Below are 19315 nucleotides of genomic sequence, written 5' to 3'. Positions count from 1 at the left end.
TCTGGCTGCTAATGTCACAATTAGTGTTTTTCTGTTGGACCAATTATAGGTGATAATGTTACTATTTGACAGTGTTTGTGTTCTAATTAAGAGCCTGATTGCAAATTTGGCACTCAATTCCAGCCAAGCTGCTTCTTTTTCATTGGGTATCCCCTAGTCACAGCTTTCTACACATCCCTGGAATTACACACGGAAAATAAAAATAGATGAGTCATCACTTGCGTGAAATATTTTCTCACTTTCAACAAGATTCATCTCTCCTCTTTTCTTCTTGAATACTCCAAGCATTTTTTCTTATTTGGTGAGAATCTTTATCAAGGACAGAGCGTGCCACAGATAAAAGCAGGATGGAGCTTTTGAATGACAAGTTTAATCCATCACTTAATGCCCGCACTTTCAAGTGTCAACCATGAACCACTGATTGTTAATATCACCCAGCACCAAGGTGCATCAGTACAACAGTTTTGCCCATTAAGAAAAACAAACAAATCAAGGCTGAAAATGTGTCAGGCTATAAAATGGGAAAAACCACCCTATAAAGCAGGTTTTGGGACAAAAATGGAGTAAGATGAATTCCTGTGTTCATAATAGGGGAAAATGCTATTCTCGTTTCTGAAAAAGAGATATCTGGTCTCATCTTACTTTTAGCGCTATGTAAAATAGCATGGGGACATTTGACAGCATTACCTTTCCTGTAATTCTGCTTGCCTCACCTTGCATAAATGCAGGGGTCTGCTTCTAAATCTGCACCAGAGTTTACATCCCTTTGGATGCTGGTGTGCACAAGAGAGGTTATAAAGCATATGGGTAAGAACAGAGCAGGGCGGAAGCTGGTAAGCATCATGTTTGTGCAGCCCATGTTGTGATTTTCATACCGTGTAGGATCAAACGCATCACTGATGAAGTGTGATTTCTTCCCTGATCACCTGAATGAGCAATATACAGGCACAAATACGAACTTTCCTTGCTTCAGTGCCCTCAAGTGAATGGTGCTCACAAGAGGGAAAAGGCCAGTTTTATGGCATTTGAGGTGATGGCTGAAATTTCAAAAGCAGTCAAGCTAGCTACAACGTTCCTGTTTCACAGATACCAAAGGACCTTGCAGAGGAACTCTGTATCTGGGAAGCAGTTTCTCCAGGAGGACTCAGTTGACCACCTTAATTCAAAAGAGCTATATTGGGAAATCAAAAACATTTCAGCACAGTGTAATGTGCCCAGTGTGAAGCCTGGTCCTATACTGACTGATACAAACCACAGTTCCCAGAAACAAGGCCTCACTGAAAAGCTGTTGGTGTGGCTTGCTTTCACACTGGCAAGAGCTCTTGCTGCCCAGGTACTCATTAGGCAGCTCCCAGTTGGGTCTTGCCTTCTCCCAAATACACTTGTCTGAACAGACTGCAGAACCAATGAAGTTTTGGACACAGGTTCCCTGTCTCTGAACCTTACAGAGGAAGAGCAACCTGTAGCTCAGCCTATCTGAGTCCCCAGGTCTAGTGCTAATCGCGTTATAGCTTAAAGGATTTTCCCTGTAAGTGCTCTGGACTTACAATTCACTTCTTCAGGGTTTTAGGTAAACATATGGTAAACATACAGACATGCTTAAGAAAAGAGTTAGAGGCACAATCACTTTTTACTTTGAGTGCTGATGTATACAAGGAAATAATAAAATATTCTGTACATTTCTCTGCCTCCATTCCCTTACTGCTGTCGTAGGTTCTCAGGCTTTTGAGGTGCTCAGGAATCCTCTTGAGGTCACGGCTTTTCCTCTGAAACACAGAACCTGTCTCCCTTGTGTAGCTATATCCCTTCTCCCTCAGCTAGTCCTCCTCTTAAGGGGGGCATACTGTCTTCCTCTTTCCTGTCCAAACTTCATGTGCCTGAAATTCTTCTGGATTTTGTCCAGTCTTTGTGCTCGATGGCTTTCAAGGCTCCTACTGACACATGGTCTTTTTGAATCACCTGTCTGGTACTTTTCTACTCTTTGAACACCAGACTCTGTAGACAAGCTACACTGGAATGCATTTCACATAAAACCCAAGCATTTGTGGTTTTGCTGTTTCAGAGCATCAGCCAGACTACCTCCTTTGTACGCAGACATACTCCCCCCAAAATTGCTGTGAATAAAATATTTCAGGTCTGCTTTCTTATTTCAGGCTTGTGGCTTGGCACATCAGTGGCTTTTGAAACATTTTCTGAATTCCTTATAGGCAGTAACACTCTTAAATCTCATTCTCTGGAAATGGAACAAGTTCACTGAGGCTTTTCGGATTATCATGTTAGGATCATAGGTCACATCTTATCTTATTGCAAATGGAGTGAAAATGACCTTTTCTGAGAGGTGTACTGTGACCTTAAATTCAGGCAGGTGTATACATGCGATCATTTTGTTTAATGTTTGTTGTGTTATCACAGAAGCATGATTTTTCCCATTTCAAAGCAAAAAACAGTCACAGCTATTCACCTTCTATCTGTGAGGCTAATTTAATGCTGAGTCAAGCATTGCGAGAGAAATAATGAACAGTAACTGCATATGCAAGAGACTTTAGGGAGTGGACTTCTCAGTCCACTGATAAGCTGATATTTAGGGCTGACCGTAGGATCAGCAAACTGCTTAATGAAGATGAACCCACTGCACTTAGGGGTTGTGTTTCCTCATTCATTTCCTAAAGTAATACTTCCCCAAAACTCAATGACTGCCCAAGAGTGGATGGCTGTAAGGTGTCCCTCAGCTGTTGGGGGGGGGGGGGGGGGGTAGTGTCAGGAATTCCTGAAGAGATCTGTGGGGATATTGCCTTTCTGTGTGACAAATCTGTCAAATATCCACTTGCCTTCACGCTAAACTTTTCAGGCTGGATAAAAAGGACAGTAATACTTAACTGCAGAAGTCTTTCTTTCATATCTGAAAAATGTAATGCTGTTGCAGGCACATTTGGAACATGTTTGTGATACTCAGTAGCGATTGCAGTGCCTAACTTTAAATGGGAAAATGTTGGCTGGGGGCCTAATTGTCATACGCGATGAAAAAACGCCTTTCCCATTAGCTTCAGTGAGATTGTTGCTCAGCATCTGTGAGGTGTTACTTTGTGCTCCCAGATGTTGCTGATGTCAGCTTTAGACACGCTGCCAACCACAGGAAGGTTTTTTTATTAAAAAAAAATGGAATGACCTCATAATAAATATAATATTTCATTTCATTGTAAATCCAGAAAAAAACAAAGTTCTGTATATTGCAGAGTGCAATGGAAACTGTCCTCAAGGGTCCTCTTCACATGCCTGCCAATTTTAATGAAGCAGTTGGTTTCAGATAATATCCAGTGTAGATAATAGGTTGAAGAAACCAGAAATCTGTTTCACCGTTTCTCTTGGTGCAGCATGGCTATGAAATCCCACCATCCTGATCTGATACTGTTTCACAAGTGCTTTGGGATGTATAAAGGAGGAGCCGTGCTATCAGGGTCACAGATCTCCAAGACAAAGCTAAGGAAGCTCAGCAGCTCTCTTCCTTGAAGCACTGGTGCTGCTGAGGACTGAAGAAAGACCATGCGGTTCTGGAATAATATATGTAAAAGGTACCCTACCCTCATCCCTAGATTACTAATCCTCTCTTCTTGGCAAGTTTTTTCTGCTTGGATATTTACAAAAATGAAACTCATTGCCTGTGTACCAAGGTCTACTGAAATTTGAGAGGTACTGAGATACATCTGCCAGCCACTGTTATTAGCCTGAAGCAGCTTTTTGTTAATATCTTGAAGGTCTTGGCTTACAAAAGCCCCTCAAATCGTTCATGGAGACATGCAGACATATTTGTAATTGCTTCTGGTTTTCAAGTAGACACAGACACTAGAAGTTTATAAACTGTGTGCATCCTTCCTCTGCACTAACTCATAGGAATTCAGCGATCCCTTCTGGTCCTCTGTTCCTATGGCAAACAAAATGATAGGGCATAAAACAAATGCCAAATTTCCAGATCTTTCAGGTAATGGAGAAAAAAACATTTAATCAAGAACAAGCTCTTTTCAAGAAAGTTCTGCAGCCCTGTATGACGATATTCTTAGCGATTAAAGAAGGTGTTTTGTAAAAGCTGCATAATCAGGCCAGTATTCTGTCTAGAATGCCCCTTTTAGTCATCTTGCTATTCCGTGTGAAGCTTTAATACTAACAAGCATAAACAAGCTAGGGTAAACCTTGAATTTACCGTTATTAATAGGTTCCAATCTGCTGCAATATCATCGCATGTCTCTCCAGGCAATTAAAGTTGTTTCTTGCTTTTAAAGAAGCTTTAATGGGTGCAGCCAATGGACCATCTATTATCATGAATGAACTCAATTACTATCTTAGTCACGATCAATATTTGCTTACACCAAGTTAGGAAAAATACTGAAAGCTTATAGAGTGGTTAAATGACTGCTGATGTTAAGACAGCAGGAAAGCCTGAGAGCATTGAGAAATATACCCTTAAATAAGTGCAGTTTGTCTTGATATTTCTGAAGTCATCCAGGAAATAAATGCTGATGATCATTTTTTCTGACACTGGTACTGTGAATTTGCATCAAGGAGATAAAGACTTACTAAATCTCTCAGTGGGGGAAGGTTAAAAATTAACTCGCTGTTTCCCCAATATGATGAAGAATGTGTTCTAAGAAGCAAATTCACTACAAAATGCTCTGCAAATAAGCCAAGCAGATTTACATCCATGTTCACACATGTGACTGGCCTAGGTGGAAAAGCCACTACTAGATAATATCTCTGGGCTATTGCCAACCAGCTCTGTAAGAACTTAGCGGAGGAATACTGTGTCCCAACAGGGTGACTTTGCTTCCCCTGCAAAGGCAGCAGGCTGGGGCCAGAAGAATTGATAGTCTCACAACAGGCTAAAGAGCAAGTTTCATCAGAACCACATCAATAACAGCCCAACAGAGTTGTCTGCATCATCCCCATATGATGATTTAATCATTCCAGAGGGGAGCTATTTGGTGATTCGAATGTTGGAGGAAGAGTCCAGAGTTTCTGAACTCTGTATTACGTTTTCTCTGATTGAGTCACTTAACATTTCTACTTCAGTTTCCAGTTTTAAAAACTGGCTTCATACTCTGGGAATTGAAAGGTAGCTAGGAAGAAAGAGGTTGAAAGAGTAGGAGAAGCTAACAAAAGAGTGTTAGGATAGTTGGTTTCCTTGTTCATTTGTCTTTTCCTTTTTTTTTTTTTTTTTAAGGTAAGGCTACCTCCAGGGCAGTCAGAATGTTATTTTGCCCTGGAAGATCCTCAATGGCAGAGCCTGAAAACCTCCACCTTTTCCAGGTTTTACTGGCTGTCCTAAATGATTAAGGTTGTCTTTGCTTTAGCACAGCCATGGAAGGCTGACCTATATTTCAAAACAGGCTAGGAGACAATTAATTTCTTCGGGCCCTTTTTGGACGATGTCCCAGAGTATCCATAGAGCCTGCCAAGCAAGCCATCAGCAAAGGATTACGGATATCTGATGGAGAGGTTTGTTGATGGTCTATTCCCTACATTGCGATAGAAACATTCTGGCCAGGTGAAAGGAAGACAAGAGCTTCCAATTAATCATTTACACTTCACAAATTAATTGTTAAGTAACAATAGGTCAGTCATTTAATCTTACTGAATCTTAATTGTCTGTCTTGAAAATAAGCTGAGATCACTCTCGTATACATGGTACATCGTTGAGAGACTGTTGCAAGTACTAATTTGTATCATACTTTGCAAAGATGTGAGAGGTCATGCGAGACTAATATTGGGAGTGACACTGGGCCTGGTTCTCAGTTATGCCGAGTCCACTGAGGCAGCATGAAAGGGTATCAGCAAGGATGGAGCTTTGATTTTTCCTCCATGAATTTGTCAGGTGGCTCTTTGAATGCAGGTAACACTTTGTCCAGATTGCTTTCTGTATACCAAAAGGCTTAACTGGATTCAAAGGGGGATGAAACAAATTAATGTCAGAAAAATGCATCAAGGTCTATTAAAAAGAAAGTTGTGGCTTCCCCCCAAAACCTTAGACATCAGCTTTGGGGGCAAGTAAATATGATCACAGTAGACTGTTCTGCAGGCCTTCTGAGACTTATTGGCAGCCCTGAGGATCAAGGGCACTAGCCAACCAAAACATCAAAAAGTGGTTTGATTTGTTCAGACCTGAAACAAACAGGCAAACAAAGGAGAATAGTTTTCCAGCATGAAATACTCCCTTATTCCCCTTCTCCATTTCCTCCCATCAATCATTTTCAATCAAATAAAATGTCAGGTTGTTTTTAGGTTGTTTTTGTTTGTCTTTCTATTTCAAAACTTAAATGTAAATGTTTTAATGAAACATTCCCCTTTGGGAAACAGCAAACAAACAATTTTAGCTTTCACTCAGAAATGTCTGTTGCTAACAAATTTAATATCAACATCAGTTCATAATCAGATTTTGACTGACCTAAATCTGCATTTTTCAACAAGTGCAATATTCAGACAGAAAAGTGTCCAACTCTGAACTGGCACAACAGTTAGAGCAGCTGCTCTCCTGTGTACAGCCTCACGAAGAATGAGACCTGTTCTCTCTTTTCCAAACGTTTAGCATAAAGAAGGGATCCAATTCTATGTTATCATTACCTGCACCAAACCTCAGTACAACCAGTGTGAAGAAGTTTATTTTCACAAGTCAGTGCAGACTCTGGCCATGCAGAATGCTCACACAGCTTATTAGAAGTGCTGGGAGGTTCTTGAACATTTCTTAACTACCACATTCAGTATTTGGCTTGACTCTACTAAATGCTTGGATGGACATCCAAGCAAGAAAACAAGAAAATCCTATTGAAGCAAGAAATAACTATATTTTAATCACGTGTTGAATTGCACCATTTCAGTGTATCCTTTCCCGATTGCTTTATAATCTTAAAAACAAAACAAAACCAGATGGAAACCTGCTTCCCTACATAATTATTTCTGTTACTATCCCCAACAAATGATCACACACTTTTCTTACATATTTGCTTGTTTAAAAGTAATTTAAGCTTCTGTTGCATTCTGCACTTGGCACAAAAGAGCCCATAAAGACACTGCCCTCGGCAGGAAAGATTGTTTGCTTTCCTCGGGCCCTAATCCAGAGAGGTGCAGAGCAAGCTCAGCCCCTCCTGAAGTAGAGACAAGGCCGTTGGAGATTAGGACTTCTGAGACTGTTTTACTTCCATTGATTTCAGACTTGCAAGTCTTTGTTTCTCATCTTTCTCTAAAGTTATTTTAATTAAAACAAGTCGGAAAATCCCACATTTCAGCAAAGCAAGGTCCAAAATACCCTTGTCTCTTTGTGTTTGCTTACTAGGTCCTCTTAGGAGTTAGGCCTCCAATTTAAAGGCGTGTTGTATTCATGTGAAGGGAGAATGGAAATTTCCACTCTGCGAATTTTCCCTAGAATATTTCTGTTAGGAACTGCTCTGCATCAAAGAACAAATTTGCCATAGAAGAAAGCATAACTTCCATCTTCCTAATACACGTATCCTTTGACATCCAAGCAAATCACACAGAACTAAAATGCTGCCCATGTGGAAAACCTGTGCTTCTATCTCAGTGCCAGATGACTAGGAGTTGTCAGTGCGATACAGTGGTGAAAAGCTAGTCTGATTCTAGTGTGCATCAGGCCAGGCTTTGTCGGTGGAGACAGGGAAATACCATATACAGTGTTGGTAAGGCCTCGTTTCAGATACCGCAGTTCCTGTCACCTCCGTTCAAATAAGATAAACTGAAACTAAAAGGGGTGCAGAGAAGGGTTTCTAAGATGAGTTCAGGAACAGAAGATCTATCTTACAAAAAGAGATAAAAAGAGCTTGGCTTGTTTGGCCTAGCAAAACGAGACTAGAGACAGGAGATAATGACTCTTTATAGATACATCAAGGAGTAAATATCGGCGAGGGAGAAGAATTATTTAACCTAAAGGACAATGCTGGAACAAGATCAAATGGATATAAATTGGTCATGAATAAATTTAGACTGGAAACTGGGGGAAGGTTTCCAACCATCAGAAGAATGACATTCTGGAATAGCCTTTCAAATAGAGTAGCGATGGGCAAAGAACTTCAATTTAAACTTGTGATATGAGTCCTTGAATAACCAAGTGGGTTTGAAAAAAAAGACTTCATCAACTATTTGTTGAAGATGTTGCTTACACTATGTATTTACATAAAATTTATTCCATGCTCTGGAGCTTCTACTGATTACCTGCCAGGGATAGGAAGAATCTTCTTCCACTTCATGCATAATTTTGCTTCTCAGGCTTTTTCCCTTTTTTTCCCTTTGCCCTGAAGTATCAGGGATCAGCCACAGAGGAAGAGAGGAAGTAGAGATAGATGCACAGGCATTCCTCAAAGTATTAAAGTCTTCCAGGTGGCTTTGATCATGTTATTGTCCACATACCTGGGTTTCCACTGATTGCCAGATCTGATGTCAGTAGGTAATTTCCTCCTAGTTTGGCTTTTTACTGAAGGGCATAGACTTGTCCATCACCTAAGACCACCTGAGAATTTAATCTAACATATCCTAAATATTATTATATCCAAAATATTATTGACAAAGTCAATCTCTTGCTTCCTTTCTGTCATAGATGATGGCTGCGGCTGAAAGGCTTTGATGACAGTCTGAAATTCATGGTAGGGTGTGAAAAGTGTTCTGTATTGGGCAAGGGCTGCTGGAGTAAGGCCAAGCAGCTGTTCCACAGTGCACAGGATGACACACCAGGATGCAGGCCTTCCAGACTTGGATTAACTGTGAGTCTCAACACTTTGAAACACAAAGGGTGATAAAGTGTTGTTGCTGTTGCTACAAGAATGCCTCTTACCCAGCATTCATTTTATCCTCTTTGTCTTATGGCCAAAGAGCAACACGTCATGATGTGCGGTGCTGTTTCCTATTCCTTGCATCCAAAACTGAATCAAAATCCTGAGGGGTTTCAGTATGGTAAGACATGGAAAGAGGCAGCATTTTGTCAAGGCAGTAATCATTCTGCATCATCACTAGTCAACCATGCAATTCCCCTCCAAGACCTGCTGTTAAGTACATAGTGTAAAGGAAGCCCACGTCTGCACCTTAGGGTCAGTTTTCCATAGCATTTTCCTTTCATTACCTGCCAGCATTTTTATAAGGCAGTCAGACTCATTCTCCAGCTCAGTACCATCATGCTGAACCTTCTTGCAAGGCAGAGTTTTAAAAAAAGCTTAGGTAAAACTTAGTTCGGCCTTTCCCTCTGAAAAAATCCTAGCCTTTCTGCCCATTCTGGATACTATCGCCCGCCTCTCCTTCCCTCTAACCTGACCTGTGTCAGGATCTGACATGAAAGACCATTTCCCTCCTACAACCTGTCCGTGGCTTCTTACAGCTCACTCACTGGTCATTTATCTTCTTGATCTGCTAAATATACAGGGCCAGCTGGCTCCCAAGTCCCTGGTCCATGCTGGGGCAGCATACTCTGTTACAGTATTCCTATAGCCCATGAAGCCCATGTGCTTTGGAGCTGATGTTAGCATTTACAATTAGGAACGCTCTAAATAAATTCTTTACTCTTTCCTTTATGTATCCCAAAAGAAAGTCCACTTGGTCCTGCAGGTTTTGCTTACGCCAGTAGCCCATCGTCTCCAGTGCAGACCCATCTTACTAAGTAAAGGTTAAAGGATTAAGTCTTTGAATTCTGTCTGTCATGCAAACTCCATCTCTCAACTGCTTTACAGAAACCAGTGGTGTAGTTTCAGAGATTAATAAGAGCAGGAAGACAGAAGTAAGGGGGAAGGGAGGAGTTTTCAGCTGGGATTTGAAATGAGATGGAAAGCCAGTGAAGCAGACAAATACAGACAAGTCTGTTCCAGATGGCAGGAGGCATAGAGGAGAAGTTTCTCATCCCACCTCTGGCCAGATTGCATGGAGGGACAGAGAACAAGCAGTCATTTGATGAAATTAAAGGGCATTACATGTCGAAGAAAAATAAAAAGAAATGCTTCTCTGCCCAGGATGCAGTCAACCTGTAGAATATGCTACAGAGAAAGTCATAGAGTTAAATACTAAGGCTGGATTTACTAAGGCTGGATTTTTATGAGAGTTTGATCATTGTGTGATTATTAATAACATGCAGAGCAGTGCCAGGTAACTTAAAGGTAATCAAATTTCAAAGCTTCCTAGGGTAAGCCATCCCCTACCAGGGTCAGTAAAACATGCTAACCTTGGGATGTAAATGCTAAAACAAAATCCCACAATTAACTGGGAGCATTACAGGGGCGTGTTGCCATCTGCAAGAACCAAATACTAAACCCTGCTGGAGACCAGGCACTTGCTACACTGACCACTGCTTATGCTGTTTCTCTGTGACCTTGGTGCTGTTTGTGCTCGTCAATTATGCTGTTCCCGTTCATCTGGGTATTCAAATCTGAGTATTTCTTCCTTTGTATAGTCAGGGAAAAAGTGAAGTGATGTGCATCCCTATCCGCACTCCTGGAGGATTACTGAAGGTCAAAGCTAGGATAACCAGCATTTACTTCATGCAGGGTTGCTGTTATCTGAGCAGTTCAATTAAGATGAGGCTGAAAGGAAAGCAGCTGGGGCTTTAAAAGCTCTCATCTCTCAACAAGCCCATCTTTGTGCCCCATACATTTTATCTGCTTGCCTCCTGTTCTCAGCGAGCCCTGGGATTCCCCGATATGTATTCAATATATTGGGGCCTTCAGTTACTGCCCTGCCCCGCCCCTTTCCTCACAGGGGTCTTTGGGATGTTTCAGGAATTTAGCAGCTTGGAACGAAGAGCAACAATTTCATTTGGAAAAAAATAAGCATTTTTTTTTAGGAGATAATAGGGAAATCCCTTCTCTTTCTTTTTAACCTGTTACGTTCATTAGTTACACGAACATTGTCTGTTCACATCAACCTTTGCATCCGCATTTGACTACCCACAAGATCTGATGCAAGGCAGTCCTTCCTCATTTCTGCGGAACTCCTGGCTGAACACTCCCAACATGCACGGACAGCGCTGGGCTCAGCATGAACTGTAGCATAACAGCTACACACCAGCTGGCGAGGGGCATTACAGCATTGGTGACCAGCTTTGAATAAAAGCACAAGCAGTTAAAGCATTTATTCAGGAAGTGAGGGATCAGGATTCATTAGGAATGTGCCTAGAAAGAAACTTGAGTTTGGGTAGCTGGCACGGATAAAGCACTCCTGTCTCAGCTGAAGCCATCTCCTGTGCAACAAAAAATGCAAAATTCTCATGCCATAAAAAAGAAAATAGAGTGAAACATCAGGAAAATCAGTGGAAGAGTGCTGGGTGAGTTGGAAGTCGATGGAGCAAGGGAGCAGGAGCATATGCTGCTGGTGCGGAGTGGGCGGGAGGGCTGAGGGATGCAAGTATTCTGCATGCATCCTCCATTACCAGCTGGAAACACAGGTGAGAAACACAAGGGACTTCCTATTGTGTGCTTGTTTCAATTGCTACCTCTTTGCTTCCATAAGTAGCAGGGCTAAAGGCTGCAAATCACATTCTGGCTTACTCTAACTGGGCCAGACTCTAAGGAGTCTCTCTCTTCACTTAAAAAGACAAAACCAATTACCAACAATCTGCTTCTGAGGACAAAAAGACCAGCTTGCTAATGAGCGACTAAGAGGAGCCCATTCCATCTGAAAAGACAATTTCACACTGTCTCACTGTTCATTTAAATGTCTCCTTTAATAGCCATCTTTTTGTCTATTAAGAGTCAGAATACAATATTTATTCCTATTGTCCAAAGTGTGGCCCCAAGGATTTTAATGGTAACACTATTTTTATTCCATGTAATGGAAGAGGAGATGCTCTCTAGATGGGATATGAGGAATTATACAGTCTGGATCTTATGCTCTACCATGGTCTTCCCATTTGGCTTGGGAGCCATATAACAACATAGAGTGAAGTCCAGAATTTAGCTTTTGGAAGAGAGGGAGGGTTTTATCTATTTGCCACCCTAGTTAGGTTCCCTTTACTAATTGGGCCTCCTTGCCCAGAAACGGGACCAAAAATCATCCATGGGAGAAAATTCCCCAATGCAAACTAACAAAACAACCATAAAAAGAGGTCTTGTTTTATGGCACGCTCCATTGGTATTGTAGCATTCTGCCTATGTGGGCATATTTTCTAACACATTATGCAAAAACAAGTCAGGGAAGATGCTGAGGATTGTAATTTTCTAATTTAATTCTGCCGTTTCCAGTAATGGAAAGCCATACTATGGCTATTTATCTTCATAAGTGACAGATGCATTTCATTAAAACTTCCTTAAATAATTTCTCATGGCACTTGAAGAAGGAAAAAAAGGAGTGAGAAGATATCTATTTTGTAAGCACATACGTATCGATGTTTTGAGAGCTGTTAAACACGCAAATGATCTATGACATTGTATTAAAGAGGTCAAGTAAAAAGACATTTGTCTGGTGTTTTTTAAAATGTTGATGCCTGTTGAACACATCGTGAAACAATCTGACATTGACTGTTGCTGGATGAAAATAGACTAATAATATCACCGTACAGTGATATAATGACCGCCACTTGGGAGAATCCCAAAGCTCAGTGTAATGCTATGACAGGCAGATGCTTCCCCTCCAGATACTGCTGAAATGCTGCCGTGTAGTAGCAGAAGGGTGCAATAGCCGTAGAGCAAGTGACTCTGCAGAATAATTTGGCCAAGAAGCGAAGAACTTTCTATTCAGTTGAAACTGCATTTAAATAGGCAATGTTCCAGGGCAGGTGAATATTCACCTAATTTTCTTTCTGTGCCAGACAACTGGCAGTGGAGCGATAAAAGCTGTTTTGAAGAAATCTGCATCATATGCTGATGAACGTCTAAAGGGTGGGCATTCTGTGTAAAGTCCTAGCCCAGATCTTGGCATATAGGAGTTGCAAGGAAGCAATGAAAGCATCGGAGAAGGAGGAGCTCCAGGAGGGACCATGTGCCATTTTTCTGTTGTCCTCATATTCCATACAGCTTAGGGAAACTTGAAGGCTTGCAACAGTTCCTATAGGGTCATTAGGTCAAGGAAAATTGCCAATGCATCTAAATCATTCTCCTCACCCATTCAGTAAGCCCATACAGAAGAAGATGGGATGAAGTGGTTTAGAGGTAGCACTGTCATTATGTGCTCCTCTGTTTCCCATTTAGAGTAACTTTTTAACTTAGGGGGTTGGCAAAAGGGGACAGAGTGGCAAAGACAGCCTTGCCCAAACTTCTGTCTCACAAGCCTATCATCCAATCTAGCAACTGCTGCCCAACAGTGCTGGCAAAAAGGCCAGTGGCTAGGTGAGCTGTTGAGAAAGAATTCACCTCTAGAACAAGGAAGTGCTCTTCCATACATTGGTGCTATGGATGGAGAGGTTTTCATGGTCTGTAGACAATGCTGTTCTTACTCTAGGGTCCCCTTGTTAAGGCCCCAGAGCTGTCAAGTGAGCTGGAAGAGTGCCTGCAGTCCCTGTTGCCATCCCCCTGGCACTCCACCTATTTGGCCTCAGCACCTTTCCCTGGCTCTACATTTGCTCTCAGCTCACTGAGCAAATAAACCCAAGTGAATAAGCTATTCAAGCAATGCTGCCCTCTTTTTTGTTCATGAACCTTGCAATCTCTTCTCACTGTTATTCCAAACTACTCACTGAAAACGCTCCATTTGTTATTCTTCCCCAGTGGAGTTTGTTGACAATGAAGTCATAGTGAGTACTAGAGCAGTGTAAATCAGCACGGACTAGACAGGTGGTCTTCTTCCTACACTGACTGAAGAAACGCTAACTCTCTGACTAAAAAATGTCACCTTCTTAATGGAAACATTAGCAAATGAGCCAAAGCTTGCTTCATCCAGTGTGCTTAGAAGATGTGGTTTCCATATAGACTGCTCTTAGTGCTTTTCAGAAGGGCAGATCCACTGGGTTCAAAGCAGCATCTCCCAGGGCTTGGTACAAAAGCCCACACTCTGGGGCCAGGGTCTGCCTTCTCCTTCCAGCCAACCTGGAACCTGCTATGAATGTCAGGGCACCCACTGCCCAATACCCTTTGTACTTCATCAGGAATCTACCTCCGAAAACTCCAGCTCTAAAGGTATTTTATATCATGGTCATTCCCAAGGTACCTGAACCTGTTTCCTGGTCAGCACTGGGCCTCTCAAATACAGGACCTCAGTCAGCAGTAGGAGTTCAGCACATAAACTGGGGCCAGCACACATAAGACTTACCCCTCCTCTTCTCCCACTGTTCAAGAAGTCAGTCTTTATTCATACATTGTGGCAATGCTGTATGAGAAGGTGAGGCAGAACTCCTGCAGGCCGCTTCCCTTGCTCTGTTTTTTGGTGTTACTACCACTGATGCTTAGTCATGCCAAATTCATGACAGTTGCCACTGAGTCATGATGACAGGTGGCTCCGGTTGGCCCTGGCTGCAAGTGGATGTGACTACCTATTTGGGCAGAGAGGACTAGTGCAGAGGAAGTCATGCAGAGAGCGACTCAGGGGAGCTAGGCTGGCAACAGGAGCTGATGTTGTCAGCTCATCAATAAAACCAAGCTTCAGAGGAGGCTGAGCTTTCTTACTCATGCTCTGGTGTTCAGAGCATGACTCAACTCGTTCACACCACACAGCACTCGGAGGCCAGCCACATGGAAAGTCTTTCATCTGCAGCATTTCAGCTGGGCCGTTCTTGCCACCACCTCTTCCTTTCCCTTTCTCTTGTGTTTCTGTGCAGGTGATTAGTTAGGACTGACGTTCAGTGCTTCTGTGGGATGGCTTAACGGTTACCAAAAAGCAGAAGTCAAGGAGGGAAGAAAAATTTCCCTTGCAGTTAATCACTGGCCACACTGTGAAACTCATCAAACTTTGAGGAAGTAATTGAAGCTATTTGCGCTTGTGGAAAATGGGAAAAACAAAAGTACAGGAAATTGCTTGTTGTTTTGCTCTCAGCGCCACAGCTATGATTACTCTCTTGTTGGATGAGATTCCTTTAGAAGAAATGGCTTCCAGCTAAAGGATAAAGAGACTGGTTGGGTTTTGTTTAGTTTGTTTGTTTTGAAAAATCCTTTTCATGCTTCCTCTGATCCATAAAGACAATCTGGGTGCACGCAAGAAACACTCCCCTGGAAAATGAGAAGCTGTAAGGCCCAGCTGAAGACACTGCTCTGGCAGCTTCACCTGTCAGATATTTAAAAGTGAGGAGGGTTAACCAGAGCTCTTAGTGGATCTGAGACACGCTAGAGAAAGAACACTTTTGGTCAGAAATTGTTCTTGTATGTAAAAACTGTGCACTTTGTAGCAGAAATGACAGATCTGCACTTTTGCTGAGTGTTTGGAACGGCCAGTAACAGAGACTTCATTAAGGTTTACCATCAGATGAGGCACATGCAGCAAATACAATAAATAGGCAGTCCTGAGCATCAGGCCTCTGACTCTGAATGGACAGACTGGTCCATCCTCCCAGGACAATGGATCCCCAAGGTGGCCCGGGATCCCTCTGAACACACCCGCAGCCCATATTTCCTGGAATGCCCCTTGGAGATCGCTGTAGCAACAGTCTCTCCCAAGACCAAATTCCCTAATAGGCAATCGCAAGACTGGAACTGTGCTGCAAATAAGGGCTTTCTGAGAGTTACTTCCATTCGACCCAGGCATGCCAAGAATTTAGCTTGATACCTCTATCTTGATTTCCATATAATTGCTGTGAATTGTATCCCTCTTGAGGTACAGGTTCATGTAGCAGTACTTAAAATTGTGACCTGAAGAAACTCAGAGTACTTCACAAAACTCCATGTACATGAAAAGCATCTCCTGCCAGCCCTTCTGTGGTCTCAGCAGAGTATGACAACATTGAAATGAGTGGTAATAGACTAGACCGGATCTTCAGGTGACAAAGCAGTGCGGTACCATGGTCTTCAAGCCATTTGTAGTTTAAAATCTACGTCAGTAGGAGTAGCATGCACGAGGAGAGAGTGTCAAAGTTCTATTTCTCTTTTTCCTGCCTATTTTCTTTGCTATTTTATTATCACTGTCGTAGACCCATAGCACTCCCGTCTATCTCATTACAAGGATAAAAAACTCGAGTCAATTTGTAGTACACAATACATTAACTTGTGACTATGTGTATGATACCAGCTGTAATGGTCCCATCCACAATGACAAGTAATCGGGTTAATATTGTTGGATAGTGTTTTTCTTTTTCAAAATGATACATTTAGTTTTTACAGCTGCTGAGTGCAAGGGAAGAACCAGCAAAGAAAATAAAAGATCAATTTTTTTTTGTTGTTGCATAATTTTAATAAGATTTAAATTCTTACTTCCACTGGAGTTGGGCCTAGACGAGTGAGGTACTCATCCAAATGCTACGGGGATGAGAGCTATGTAGCAACTGAAATATTTAATCAGGTACTGAAATGAACCTTATATGAATGTCCAAGCCATTTTACATTAAAGTGAATGGGAGCACCTCAAAGCAGTGATAGAAGCACAAAAGTGACCACTAGACAGTTTCAAGGCAAGAAAATCAGCCTGATTTTTTTTTTCTTAAGATATGACACTATTTTAAAGTTATGTGGGAAATCAATTAAATCCCTGTAATAAGGCTGCACTAGGTTCTGGCATTTTCTGATTGTCAGTAGAATTGAGAGTCACATGGATTTGTCAGATGGCACATGAGAAAATGCAAAGTATAGTGGCAAACATGACATGAAGGTAGGTGTTAAGTCCTGCTTTCATTTGTGCCATGCAGACTCTTGGTAGAAACCACTTTTGGATGTCCACTAGGGTATATGAGATCAGAATTTTATACTGTGACTTGCCTTTTAAGGCATGCCATTGCCTATGATGTTTTAAGGGCATCCATGGGGATGCCCATGATGTTTCCATAATGATATACGTGGAAACAGCTCCTCTGAAATCTGCACCCACTTACATCAGTTAAATGTTTGGCTCTGATTCTGGGTTTTGTTTCTTTCTTCCTTTATCTATTACCTTTCTTTTGAAGATGTTCATTGCATATAATTGATGGAGTTAAGGTTTTTGTTTTCACCTCTGCAGGGCGCATTTTTAAAAGTCATCTTGTCACTCTCTCATTCACTGCCCTTGCCCTCCCTCTTCCTTCTTACTCTGTTAAATCAGACTCCATTTTTCCTCCAATTGCTCCATACAACCTTGCATTCTGCATATTGACCTTTCATATGCTGCCGTTTGGATCACCAGCTCTAGCCATTACATTAGCAACACACAATTACACCCTCAAGGTAGACTCAAGTGCAGATCCTACCTCTACATAAATACCTTAATGAATGGGAAGATGCTGATGTATGTTTGAAGTATGTTTTCAGCTCACGTACTAGAGAAGAAGGATTCTGCAGAGACTTGAAACCGTGGGTAGTGATGGGAGCATTTTCCAAATGTTTCTGTTCCACCAGAGTGCCCTCTGTATGGTGCTGTCCTCTGAAGTGCCCATGCATTATATTTTTTTCTAGAGGTTATTGCAAAAGCCGCACCAGTTGCCACAGGGGGGCTGTCACATCTAGTGAGCTCGGATGGGTGGCTCTTGGTTGGTGTGAGGACATGGCACTTTAAAAAGAAGTGTTCTTAGTGACTTATTTGATCAATTTTGCCTTTGGTATGAACACCATCAAGAAGTGTTCTTGGTGACTTATTTGATCAATTTTGCCTTTGGTATGAACACCATCCTGATATGCTGTAGTTTGGTGATATCTATTGCTGTTTTGGGAGTGTGATGTGACCATTAAAGTACCTATGTCTCCTGTTTTTCTTTTTTTTCTTTTTTCTTTCAGAATTCAACATACATTTTTCTGTGAACAAGCAACATCAGAACTGAAGCAACTCTGGCCTCCCTCCCAACAAAAGCACAATCTGACAATGAAAGATGTCAAATCTGACATATGAAAGAATTTGCCCCATGGCTATGTGGGTAATGAACATATAGCTATGTGGGACATGATCTAATGTTTTCCTTGTAGTCTTACAGTTGTGATAAATTGAGCAATATGTGAAATGGTGGTTTTCAACCAGTTCAAGGTATTGTTTGTCCAGATTATCATGAATAAAATTTGCTCACAGTCCTCAGACCACTGAGAATGAACTATCTTTCTCCCTTCTAGGAGGAATTCTGCTGTGAGAGAAGGGATTTGGAGAAAAGGAACAGTGTGAGGCTATCCTGTACCATCTCTGTGTAGAAAGAGATATCAGTCTCCACAGTGTCTCTCAAGTGCCCTGCTGGGCACGTGATACTAACTGTGACATTTGGCCTAGAGCAGAGATTCACCACAGGCGCCAATATCAATTCATGTCTCCATAATTCACCAAAATAACGATCAGATATTATTTTACATAAAGGCATGCAATATTGCTCTTCTTCTATTCTTTACTACATTGATTTTGCAAATGGGACCTCCTCCAATTTACAGAAGTCTTGCTTTAGCTTTGTGCACAAAAAAAATCCTTCTAAAATCGGTAAGTGTAATAAAAATCTGTGTCATGAGTGGTCAGGCCAGTATGCCTGTTTAATTAACCAGTTCAAAAGAGGTGAGGAAAAGAGACCACTTCTGAAAGATGCCAGAAGGAAAACAACTTGTTACCAGTGAAGCTGCTTCCCTCCAGCATATTCTAGATTATGCCAGTGTTTGATGTAATGACTTCAGTAAAATCCAAAGTGAAGTGATGGAATGGGTAAGTGTGTGGAAAAAATAAAAGGAATTTAGCCTCCTTTTGCACTCATTACAGCAAGGCTTATTCAAACCTTGTCCCTCATAGAAAAGAGTTTCTTCACTGAGATCTTCCTGAGGAGGGGAGATGCGGGGTCAATTAATGACTGCCGCGGTGGATCTTCGATCAGCCTATGGCCCCGCTGGCAAACACATGCAGCCTCCCAGCTGAGGCAGGTCTTCCTCAGAGATAGCGCTGCCTGAAAACAAGGCTTTCAAGAGAGAGGGAACTTCAAATATGCAATGCCTTTTTGCTGGGCTTGAAAGAATTAACCGCAGCAAAACCTAGGCATGCTCACAACATGGGCTCTGTCAGGATAAACATGACTCTCAAACTCTGCAAGGCTTTTGGAAGTGTGAGAATGTGGCATTTCTTTGTATACCATGTGCAGAAAGGAGAGCTGTTGCACAGACATTTGGAAGCTTAGGTCAATATTGATCATCCAAGGATTTAAGTCCAATTAATTCACCTCCTTTTTCCTAATTAATTAGACAAACCTGCTTGCTTTACAAAAAGCTGGGCAACAAGGCAACCCGTAGCTGAGGGTTTCTAAGCAGTTTTATCCCACTGCTACCAGGGTTTGACATTCCTTTTT

The sequence above is a fragment of the Aptenodytes patagonicus genome, chromosome 3 (assembly GCF_965638725.1).
Source record: "Aptenodytes patagonicus chromosome 3, bAptPat1.pri.cur, whole genome shotgun sequence".
In the NCBI taxonomy this organism is placed as follows: Eukaryota; Metazoa; Chordata; class Aves; order Sphenisciformes; family Spheniscidae; genus Aptenodytes; species Aptenodytes patagonicus.
Note: the sequence above shows the minus strand (reverse complement) of the source record.